Genomic DNA, 9,345 nt, shown 5'->3' on the forward strand with positions numbered 1-9,345 from the left:
TCGTTTGCATCTCCATGTGGCCCATTATAGCCACTGTTTTCTTCATTTTCCGCATTACTTTCTGCAGCATTTTCACTGCTATGCGTAACCTGCACACCAGATTCAAAGCTTCCAGAGGCATGATTAGTATGATCATTAGTCAATTGGTCAGCACCTACTATTTCATCCCCTGGAATTTTGAGATTGGTAAGGGTAGGAGGTAAGAGGAGGATTTCTTGGCGTAGGCGGGCACCGGCATTGGGGTGTAGATTTTTGAAAGGAAAAACTGACTCGTCAAAGACCACATCTCGTGAAATATATACACGACCAGTGGAGATGTCAAGACATTTGTAGCCTTTGTGTTGAGGACTGTAACCAAGAAAAGTGCATTGTTTAGAGCGAAATTCAAGTTTGCGAGAATTGTATGGACGTAGGTGTGGCCAACATGCACATCTAAATATTCTGAGAAATGAGTAGTCTGGCTTGGTAGAAAAGAGACGCTCAATAGGCGTTTGATAATTGATCACTTTACTAGGCACAATATTAATGAGATATGTGGCAGTGAGAAACGCTTCGTCCCAAAATTTTAGTGGTATAGATGCTTGAGCTAGAAGAGACAACCCAACTTCAACTATGTGCCTGTGTTTTCGCTCAGCAGACCCGTTCTGTTGGTGTGCATGAGGGCATGAAACATGGTGTGAAATCCCTATCTTTTGAAAGAAGGTATTTAGTTTTTGATATTCACCTCCCCAATCAGTCTGCATGGTAAGAATTTTCTTATCGAGTCGACGTTCGACGAGTTTCTGAAAGTTTAAGAAAATAGAGAACACATCCGAGCGTTTCTTAAGAAGATAAATCCATGTGAACTTGCTGAAGTCATCGATGAAACTCACATAATAAGTGTTTCTACCAACATAACATGACGCTGGTCCCCACACATCGGAAAACACAAGTTCTAAAGGTGAACTTGAGATACTAGTAGATGTGGGGTAGGGAAGTTGATGACTTTTAGCTTGTTGGCAAGCATCACAAATCGACTCAACGCTAGAGTCATTTGAGCAAGGAAGCTCATTTTTATTTATAATTTTTTTGAACTATCCTTGGGGATGGATGTCCAAGGCGATGATGCCACCGTGTAGATGATGGTTTGGTGGCACTATATACTTGCTTTATTGGCGAGGAGGATGATGACTTGAAGGGATAGAGACCACCATGACATCTACCGTGAAGAAGAGCCTCCCTCGTGACCTGATCCTTGACAACAAAAAATTCAAGATGAATTTCAACAAAGGCCTTGTTGTCAATAGCAATTTTATGAGCAGAGGCCAAACTTTTCTTTGCCTCAGGGACATGCAAAATATTCTTGAGATGAAGTTTGTGTTTTTGGGAATGAATAGTAGTGCTACCAATGTGACTAATTTCCATACCTGCTCCGTTTGTGGTATGAACCTTGTCGTGGCCGTTGTATCGTTCTCGAGTAGTTAATTTGTCGAGCTCCCCTGGCTCCGGAGTCAAGGTACCAGTTTGTGTCAATCCCATAAGACGTTATTGCAGAACCAACTTGACGAGTTTCATCAGGTACGTAGTCAGGATCAAACCGGTACCAGCAATCTTGGGCACTATGATTGGGCTTGGAGCAGACTTGACAAATCACAGTGGATTCTCCCTGATAGCCACGACCGTAGCCACCACGGCCTCCTCCGCGGCCTCCTGCACCGCGGTGTGCAGTACGACCACCACGGCCTCCTGCACGCCCTCCTGCACGACCACGCTGTCCAAACCCGCCACGTCCTCGGCGAGCAAAATTGACTTGAAATCCAGGGCCACCGGCGCCCCCAGAGTGGAGAATATCCATGCGTGTGTCATAGCTAAGGAGCCGAGCATAGAATTCATTGAGAGTAATTGGATCTGTTGTGGGTCTCCCAAGAACCGATGCCACCAATGGATTGTATTCGACGTCCAGACCTGCCAATAGATAAGAAATCAGGTCGTCATCGTCAATCCTCTTCCCTGCAGATGCAAGTTCATCCGCAAGGGCCTTCATCTTGGAGAAATAGTCTGCAGCAGACATGTTTCCCTTTTGCATGTTGGCCATGGCCATCCTGATATTGACGGTGCGAGCACGAGACCGAGAGGAAAACATCTGCTCGAGGGCTGCCCAGAGTTCTGCCGCACTAAGCAATGAGGCGACCTGAGTCAACACTTCCTTCGAGAGAGAATTGAACACGTACCCCAGAACTTGTTGATCTTGGGCAAGCCATTGGGCATAGGCAGGATTGACAGCTTCCTGACTTCCCCCATCCGTGGTAGTGGTGATGGTTTTCTCCGGCGCCTGAACCGGCCCATCCAGATAACCGGCAAGCATGGCACCTCGAATTGGGGGCAGGACTTGCGCCTTCCACAAGACATAATTCTCTCTTGTGAGCTTTTCAGAGACTTGTTGGTTGAGGATGTGGGAAACAGAGGAGGAAGAAGCAGCCATACAGGCGAACAGGCTCTGTTACCATACAGGAGGTCCATCTTGGCGGCCTCCGCCTTCGCGTCCGCCGGCGCTGCCGCCGCCATCGATGCTGGTGCTAGTATCTAGCTGATTCGCGTGGAGAAGAAGAAAGGGGGAACCCTAGACCTGGGGGCGGCTGCTCTCTGAACCTGCGATACTTACCTAGCAATATCAAGCTCTGATACCATGAAAGCGCTCGAGGGAGTGATGGGTGGAAACGTATACCTCGGGCAGGGACGCTTTCGTGTTAAATAGATCGTGATCACATAGGTTACAGAAGAGGAAGCGAGAAGGCCTTCCAGAATACAAACGGGCCTTCTAGAGGAATCTAGAACGATCCCTTATAATGATGGGTCGGTTTACAATATACGTATGATCTAACAGAGCGGACGATTGCATGGCAGCTCTCAGGGCTGCTATAGTTGGGAGAAGGGGACGCTAACACGGCGATTTTTCCGTCAAACATGTCTGCCGTCGCTAGAGAAGGATATCATTACGACCCTGTGCAATAATGAGGAGATATACATGGGGTGTAACAATTGACAGACGTGGTGGATGAGTATATTACCGTCAAAAGATAAGAGCCCGTGCGTTGCAATAGAAGAAGAAAAATAATACACACCTCTAACCCAATAATCATGACTCAAAGACCCTAATACGTCCATGTCTTATATTTCAACATGGCACCCATATGTGTTGCCACTTATTCTCCTTCCCACCCTTGTTGACGGTGGCTTCGGTGCTCACACAATTACAATGCGTTTGAACGTGGTCAATCCTAAGGCGTCTATCTCTCAGCATAAGATGAGAAATATGCTTTCTTTTCCCTCCTTTGAAGTTTTCCCAACGCGTGCATGCGTGGTTATAGATGATTTCTTTCGTGTCCAATTTGGTTTTGCTGAGGTACTTATCTTAAATCTGGATCTACACTGATAAGGAAGAAAGATGGATTGTGCACTATTAATTAAGGTTGTACCCTAAATAGTATTTTAAAAATAGTTGATAGATAAAATAACATAATATTCAGATTCTATACATTTTTAATCAAATCCCATATAATATGATAAAATTAGAGTTACGTTTTAAAAGATATTACTATTTTAAGAAACATATGATATGGATTGCGGGTTGATTAAACTAAATATTAGGGTGTTTTCCATAAATAACAAAAAGTTTTTCTGTAGTCACTTGAAACTGGACCGCAAGTTGATTTGAGAAAATGTAAGGGGCTTTTTTGCAAAAAGTGAAACGTTTCTTTGGAGTTACTTAAAACAACATTGCGGGTTAATTACCCAAAATTATTTTTGGGGGGGGGGGGGTTGTGAAACAAAATTGTTTATAACTTAAAACAGTGTCGCAGGTTAATTACTAAAAACTACTGGGGGTTTTCTAGAAAATTATCAACGGACAGGCATAAACACTAATCCCTTTTATCAGTAGGTATAGATGTGAACATCTTTGGATCCGCGTCATCCCTAGAAGGCTAGAACTTTCCCATCCGGAGCTTCCGTTCTCTTTGGAGGACATTTAGAAAATTATCTAATCCATGTTGCCAGATAAAGTTTAGGCAAGATGGGTTCACTCGCCGCTTTTATGCATCCTAAACATCATTAAGGTTGATTTCATGAGGGCCCTGCAGTCCTTCTACCGTGGAGATAGGCGGAGGCGTTGGTGTTGTTGCTTCCAAAGGAGGGAGCTGTGGATTTGCGAGATTTTAGACCGGTCAGTGTTGTTCATAGAGCTATCAAGATTTATGATAAAATTCTGTCTTCTTGGCTTGTCGAGGATCTACCAACTATAGTGGGGAAGCATGAGAGTGCATTTTTGCGAGCGATCTCTTGATGATAATTTAAGGGAAAACTTTGTTTTTGCCACTCTAGTTTTTGCCAACTTTGCTTATGCCACTCCAGAATTTGACATTTTACTTTAGCTTTTGGCAATATATCACTTTTGCCATTCCGTGGCAAAAGCAAAATTTTCAAAGTGGCAATCGTTATACATTGTCAAAAGCTAAGAGTGGCAAAAGTGAAATGAAAAATTATCGTTTTTCCATGGAATGGCATTTGTGATGTATTGTCAAAAGCCAAGAGTGGCAAAAATGAGATGTCAAATTCTAAAGTGGCATAAGCAAAATTGGCAAAAGCTAGAGTGGCAAAAACAATGTTTTCCCATAATTTAATGCTTGTACGATTGCACGACGTGTCTCTTGCATGCGCTCAAGGATCCGAGGTTATGCTAAAACCGGACATCTCAAACGCTTTCGACTCGGTTCAGTAGCGTTTCTAATAGAAGTGATGAGGAGGATGGAGTTCAGTTCTAGGTGACTTCGCGAATATGTGGATTACTAGCCAATTCTTTCACAAGGATTACTCTTATAAAGGATGGTGGAGTACCCGCCTCCCTGGACTCTCAGGGTGGGTGCGAAGAGACCCTCTTGGTGGTCCATTGCCGGGTGGCTTGCCATGGGAGCTACTTGGTAGTGACGTGAGTCGTCCAAGCAGGCGACTTGGCTAGACGGTCCATGGCAGGTGGAACGCCCGGTTCGCCCGGGGCCACCGTCATTGGGCTGCCCCGGACGCGCCCGTGGGTGACGACGGATTGAGCGCTTTCTTGCGCGCAAAGGTGTGCCCGGACCCGCCCATCAGTGTCTGTTACTCGATGGCGTGTTGCGATGGCTACACGGCGGCGCTCTGAGCCGGCCGTTGTGCCCGGACGGCTCGCACCAAGCGACCCGGCTAAAGGGTCGATGAAGGGGGACCAGCCATCGTGCCCAGGGACACCGTCATTGGGCGCCTTCGGGCGCTTCCTGGCGGGGGGGGGGGGGGGTGAGGTACTACACGCTGCTTCACACGCGATGCCATGCCCAGCCCCGCCTGTCGGCATGGCACTTCAACCTGCTCGAGCTGCTCGGGCGTCTTGCACTCGAGCGACCTGGTTGGCAGTTCGATGACGTGTGGGCCGAGGGCGTGCAATCGTTGTAGTCAGCGCGTGCCTATGACGGGTGGACCGAAGGTGCACAATCGCTACAGTGCCCATGACGAGTGGACTGAAGGCGTAGCTGGACCCGTGTGTCGACGTCTTCGGCCCTTGTTAGGCTGGTCCGGTCGCGCCAGTCGAGACTGGGTTGCGGTCATAGCACCAGCTCAAGCATGGGGGCCCTTTTCTGGCTGTTCGTTGGCCCCATGCACGTGACTCGCGTGTTGCGTTCCCCGCGTGCACCGACTGCGGGGAGGGCCATCTAGCTGGCTGTGAGGACGATCGTCCAGCCGGCTATGTCAAGCCAACATGTGTGCCTGACTGGACGGAAATAGAAATTCTTGCCATGGCAGAGGTTTGAAAGATGCCGCCATGGCAACCATTTTACTTTACGATGACAATTTTTTTGGAATCCCATTCAAATTGTCATTTGAATTGAAAATTTTCTTTTTCTTTGGATCCCAAAAGATAAACCAAACATTTGAGATCAACTTGACTCAAGATTGGCTTTCTAAATATAAATTCATTTAAATTTAAACTCAAACTATAGTGAACATATAGTTAATGCCACAAAATTTGAATTCTTTTATAAATTTACTCCTATGATGTTTGTAAAGTTTGAACCATGTTCGAGGGCCACTATGGTGCTGGGTGGGTAATTTAGTATTTCCACTCGTATGTCGGTTTTGGATGGATGTATTGGTATTTCCACTCGCAAGTCGGCTTGGGAGAGAGGGAACCCGAAAGGCACCCATCTTCTTCTATTTCTTAAATCATTCCATTCTGGTGGCAGTTGTTGTTTTCTGGTCCGGCTCCGACCACATTTTATGTGATCTCATTGGTCGGCTGGGATGTTATTGTGTAGTCAGTTGTCGGGGTTACAAATACGGGGTAGCACTACTGCAGGATGCTGCTAACGCGACACTATGATCAGAGACCCTTCGAGAAACTATGTGCCATGCCATAATCGCAAACGGTGCTGTATGAAAACCGTCAGAAATGTGTAAAATGTTTGCGATGACGGATGCATCAAACACGGTTCAGGTTTTAGTTGCGTGTGCGATGAAGGGCATACGGTTCAGTTCAATGAACTGTTTGCGATGAGGAGGAACAAAAGAAACGGGCAGCTAGATGGAGGCGTGTGCGATACACAACATACGGTTCACTCGGATGAACTGTTCGTGATTAGGCAACACAAAAGAAACGGTCAGCCAGATCAAAGGTGTGTGCGATATACGACATGCGGTTCACTCGGATGAACTGTTTGTGTTGAGACATGAGAACAGAAACGGTTCAACTTAACAAGATGTGTGTGATACGCGGCAAACAGGTCTGTAATCAGAAATGTGTCTGAAGACCGATAAGAACACAAACGGTTGCTGCTAATAAGACGCGTGTGTTGTGAGCAAACGATTGTTGGTACACAATTGTGAGTGATTGATGAAAACATCACCGACGGGTTCCATTGTTTAGTCCGTGTGCGATGTGATTTTCTTTGTCCGCACACCATCTACGCTCTGTCTACAGAGCATCAATATATATACTTAAAAAGACAGCACTGCATAACCAAATTAAGCATACAATTACACAAGTGACTACACACATAACATTTGCACACACCAAAGTAAGCAATTACATGCATACTAAAGTAGGAGAAACGAGGATCTAATCATCTACTTATTGTTGCGACGACGCTTGCCATTGCTCTGCTTCCGGCTAGATCCCTGGCCGTTTTGGGGAAGGAGGGACTTCCTCATGTCAATGATCCGCCGGTACATGTCGTAGCTCGTGTACGCCTCCTTGGCCGTGTACACGATGTGAGCTTTGTCGAGTTTCTCCATCCAGGCTGAGTGCCAGGCACGCTTGTCCTTGTTGCACGAATCCTTCATGTCTCTGTAGTAGGGGTCGATGATGGCCTCGGCGAGGTGAACCAGTGAGTCCTTCTCATGCTCCTTGATGCCCCAGATCTTGTATTGGCCCTGGATGTCGACAAGATTCTGGCAGGCGATGCCCAAACTCTTGAGCGCCTTTACATCGTTGGTGATGTCCACCGTAGCGAACATGTGGTGGGGGCTGTTGACAAACCTGGCGAAACGCTCGCAAGACCTTGTGGCCAGGCAATAGTGGTAGACGAGGACGTCGTGGCGCACGCACATCTGGGCGACGACGACCTTGGGACGAGACCCGGCACGAGCGCGGGTGTACTCGAGGTCGAACCCGACCACCTTGTACTTCTCCTCGGCAAGCAACAACTCCATGATGTGGATGGAGTGCTCCGCCCAGACCGGGTCGTTGGTGTACACCACCGAGAGGTCCATGAACCTACTGTGGGTGTCCACCACGACACGCATGGTGAACTGCTGCTCGTCGTCGGCAACCGCTCGGAGCGCCATTGGAGCCGCGCAGGATACCCTCCAAGAATTTCTCGTGGCGGGTGCGCTTCTTGCAATGGTGGGGAGCGATCGAAAGGTTGAAGAGGCACAAGGGTAGGTTAAATGGCAGCTGTAATAATAAATGGGGGCCAGCCGGCCTGTAATCGTCACGTCTTGTCACGTCGTTCATAGCGGAGGATTCCAAAATCCAGTGCACGCTTGACAACACCGCACCCCAGGCGTGGACACTCGAGTGCGATAGTTAATTCTGCGCTCTACAATGCACACGGTGGAAGAAACCAACTGTGTGCAATAATGTCGAAGATCGCAGTCGAGTTAGCTACACAGATCGTGTGCTATGAGATCGACAAGGTAAACTGATTCGACAATGGTTAATAAAATCTAAGACCATTGCATATTAAGGTCAAAATAGTGCTAATCTATACAAGTCTCATACGATGCCATTTCAACAATTGTACCACAAAAGCTCGAAATGTTACAGCGTTCAAATTCCAGAGTTATATGGCTCAAATTCGAAGATTACAAGGTTCAAACTGATATTAGAAATGAAATTCAGCTCATCAGTTGCAAACGCTCGTGCTGATGCGTTGAACATGGATATCGGAGAGGTTCAAACTAATATCACCGGTTCTAAGTCTGGCTTCAAAACCTCACAATTTTTTGCAAAGGGGTCAGCCACTGAGAAGTCATGTATGGGGTTGACCCGATGACTTCCGATTACTCTGTCATCTGAAGTTCCAAAATGAAATTCAGCATTTTTGGAGCCTGCTCCATTCTACCGTAGGCACTGGCGCTGATCAACACACCATTCATTTTTGCGAAATAAATGTAGGGCAAACCTCATTTCCTTCGGCACCCTTGCTCTGAGAACAAAGAACCTGGCGAATATAATCTCCGGTAAGGTCCCTCGGTAGGAGTTCAAAGTAATTTCTGAGAGATGCAGATCTAGGCATTCGACGTGATTGTTATATTGTATCACATTCCACCACTGGGCCTAATCTTATCTGTAAAAGAAGAAAACGTGTTAGTGCCTACATGCAGTTTTGAACATTACTACATGACTAGCTATTTGGTTTGCAGGATTTGTAAAATGCACTAACATGCCATCTTCGATCTGACATGATTAACATGGGCATTTGATTACATTCTAAAAAAATGTAGCCTTCTTCATAAGAGGTTGGAGTGGATGAAAAGTTCCCTAAGAAAACTAGTACAGATGAATCGAAAGGAGAAATGCTTATTGATTGTAACCATATGGATCAAGCAACCAATATGTGGGGGGGGGGCATGTATGTACTGAAATCCTCCAAAAGAACCTTCAGAAATGGTAGTACATTGTCATTGTAAACTTGGAAAAAGGTGTCACAAATGGAACTCCCTTATGGTTAACATTTAACAGGAAAGGAACATCACCTCGATATATAGCTTCTCCAGGCATGGAAAGCATCTCAGGAAACTGACAACTTGCTCCAGGTCGGGCCCGATAGATTCTAGTGC

The 9,345-nt window shown here is 46.4% G+C and overlaps 1 non-coding gene across 1 annotated transcript; it reads right to left on the bottom strand.

Moving 5' to 3' along the window:
• Window positions 1-1,839: 1,839 nt before the first annotated feature.
• Window positions 1,840-1,984, bottom strand: LOC120962208 (small nucleolar RNA Z247). Its single transcript, XR_005753051.1, has one exon. It is a non-coding gene; the product is annotated as a small nucleolar RNA Z247 (small nucleolar RNA).
• Between the last annotated feature and the right edge of the window lie 7,361 nt (window positions 1,985-9,345).

The sequence above is a fragment of the Aegilops tauschii genome, chromosome 3 (genome assembly GCF_002575655.3).
Source record: "Aegilops tauschii subsp. strangulata cultivar AL8/78 chromosome 3, Aet v6.0, whole genome shotgun sequence".
Lineage (NCBI taxonomy): Eukaryota > Viridiplantae > Streptophyta > Magnoliopsida > Poales > Poaceae > Aegilops > Aegilops tauschii.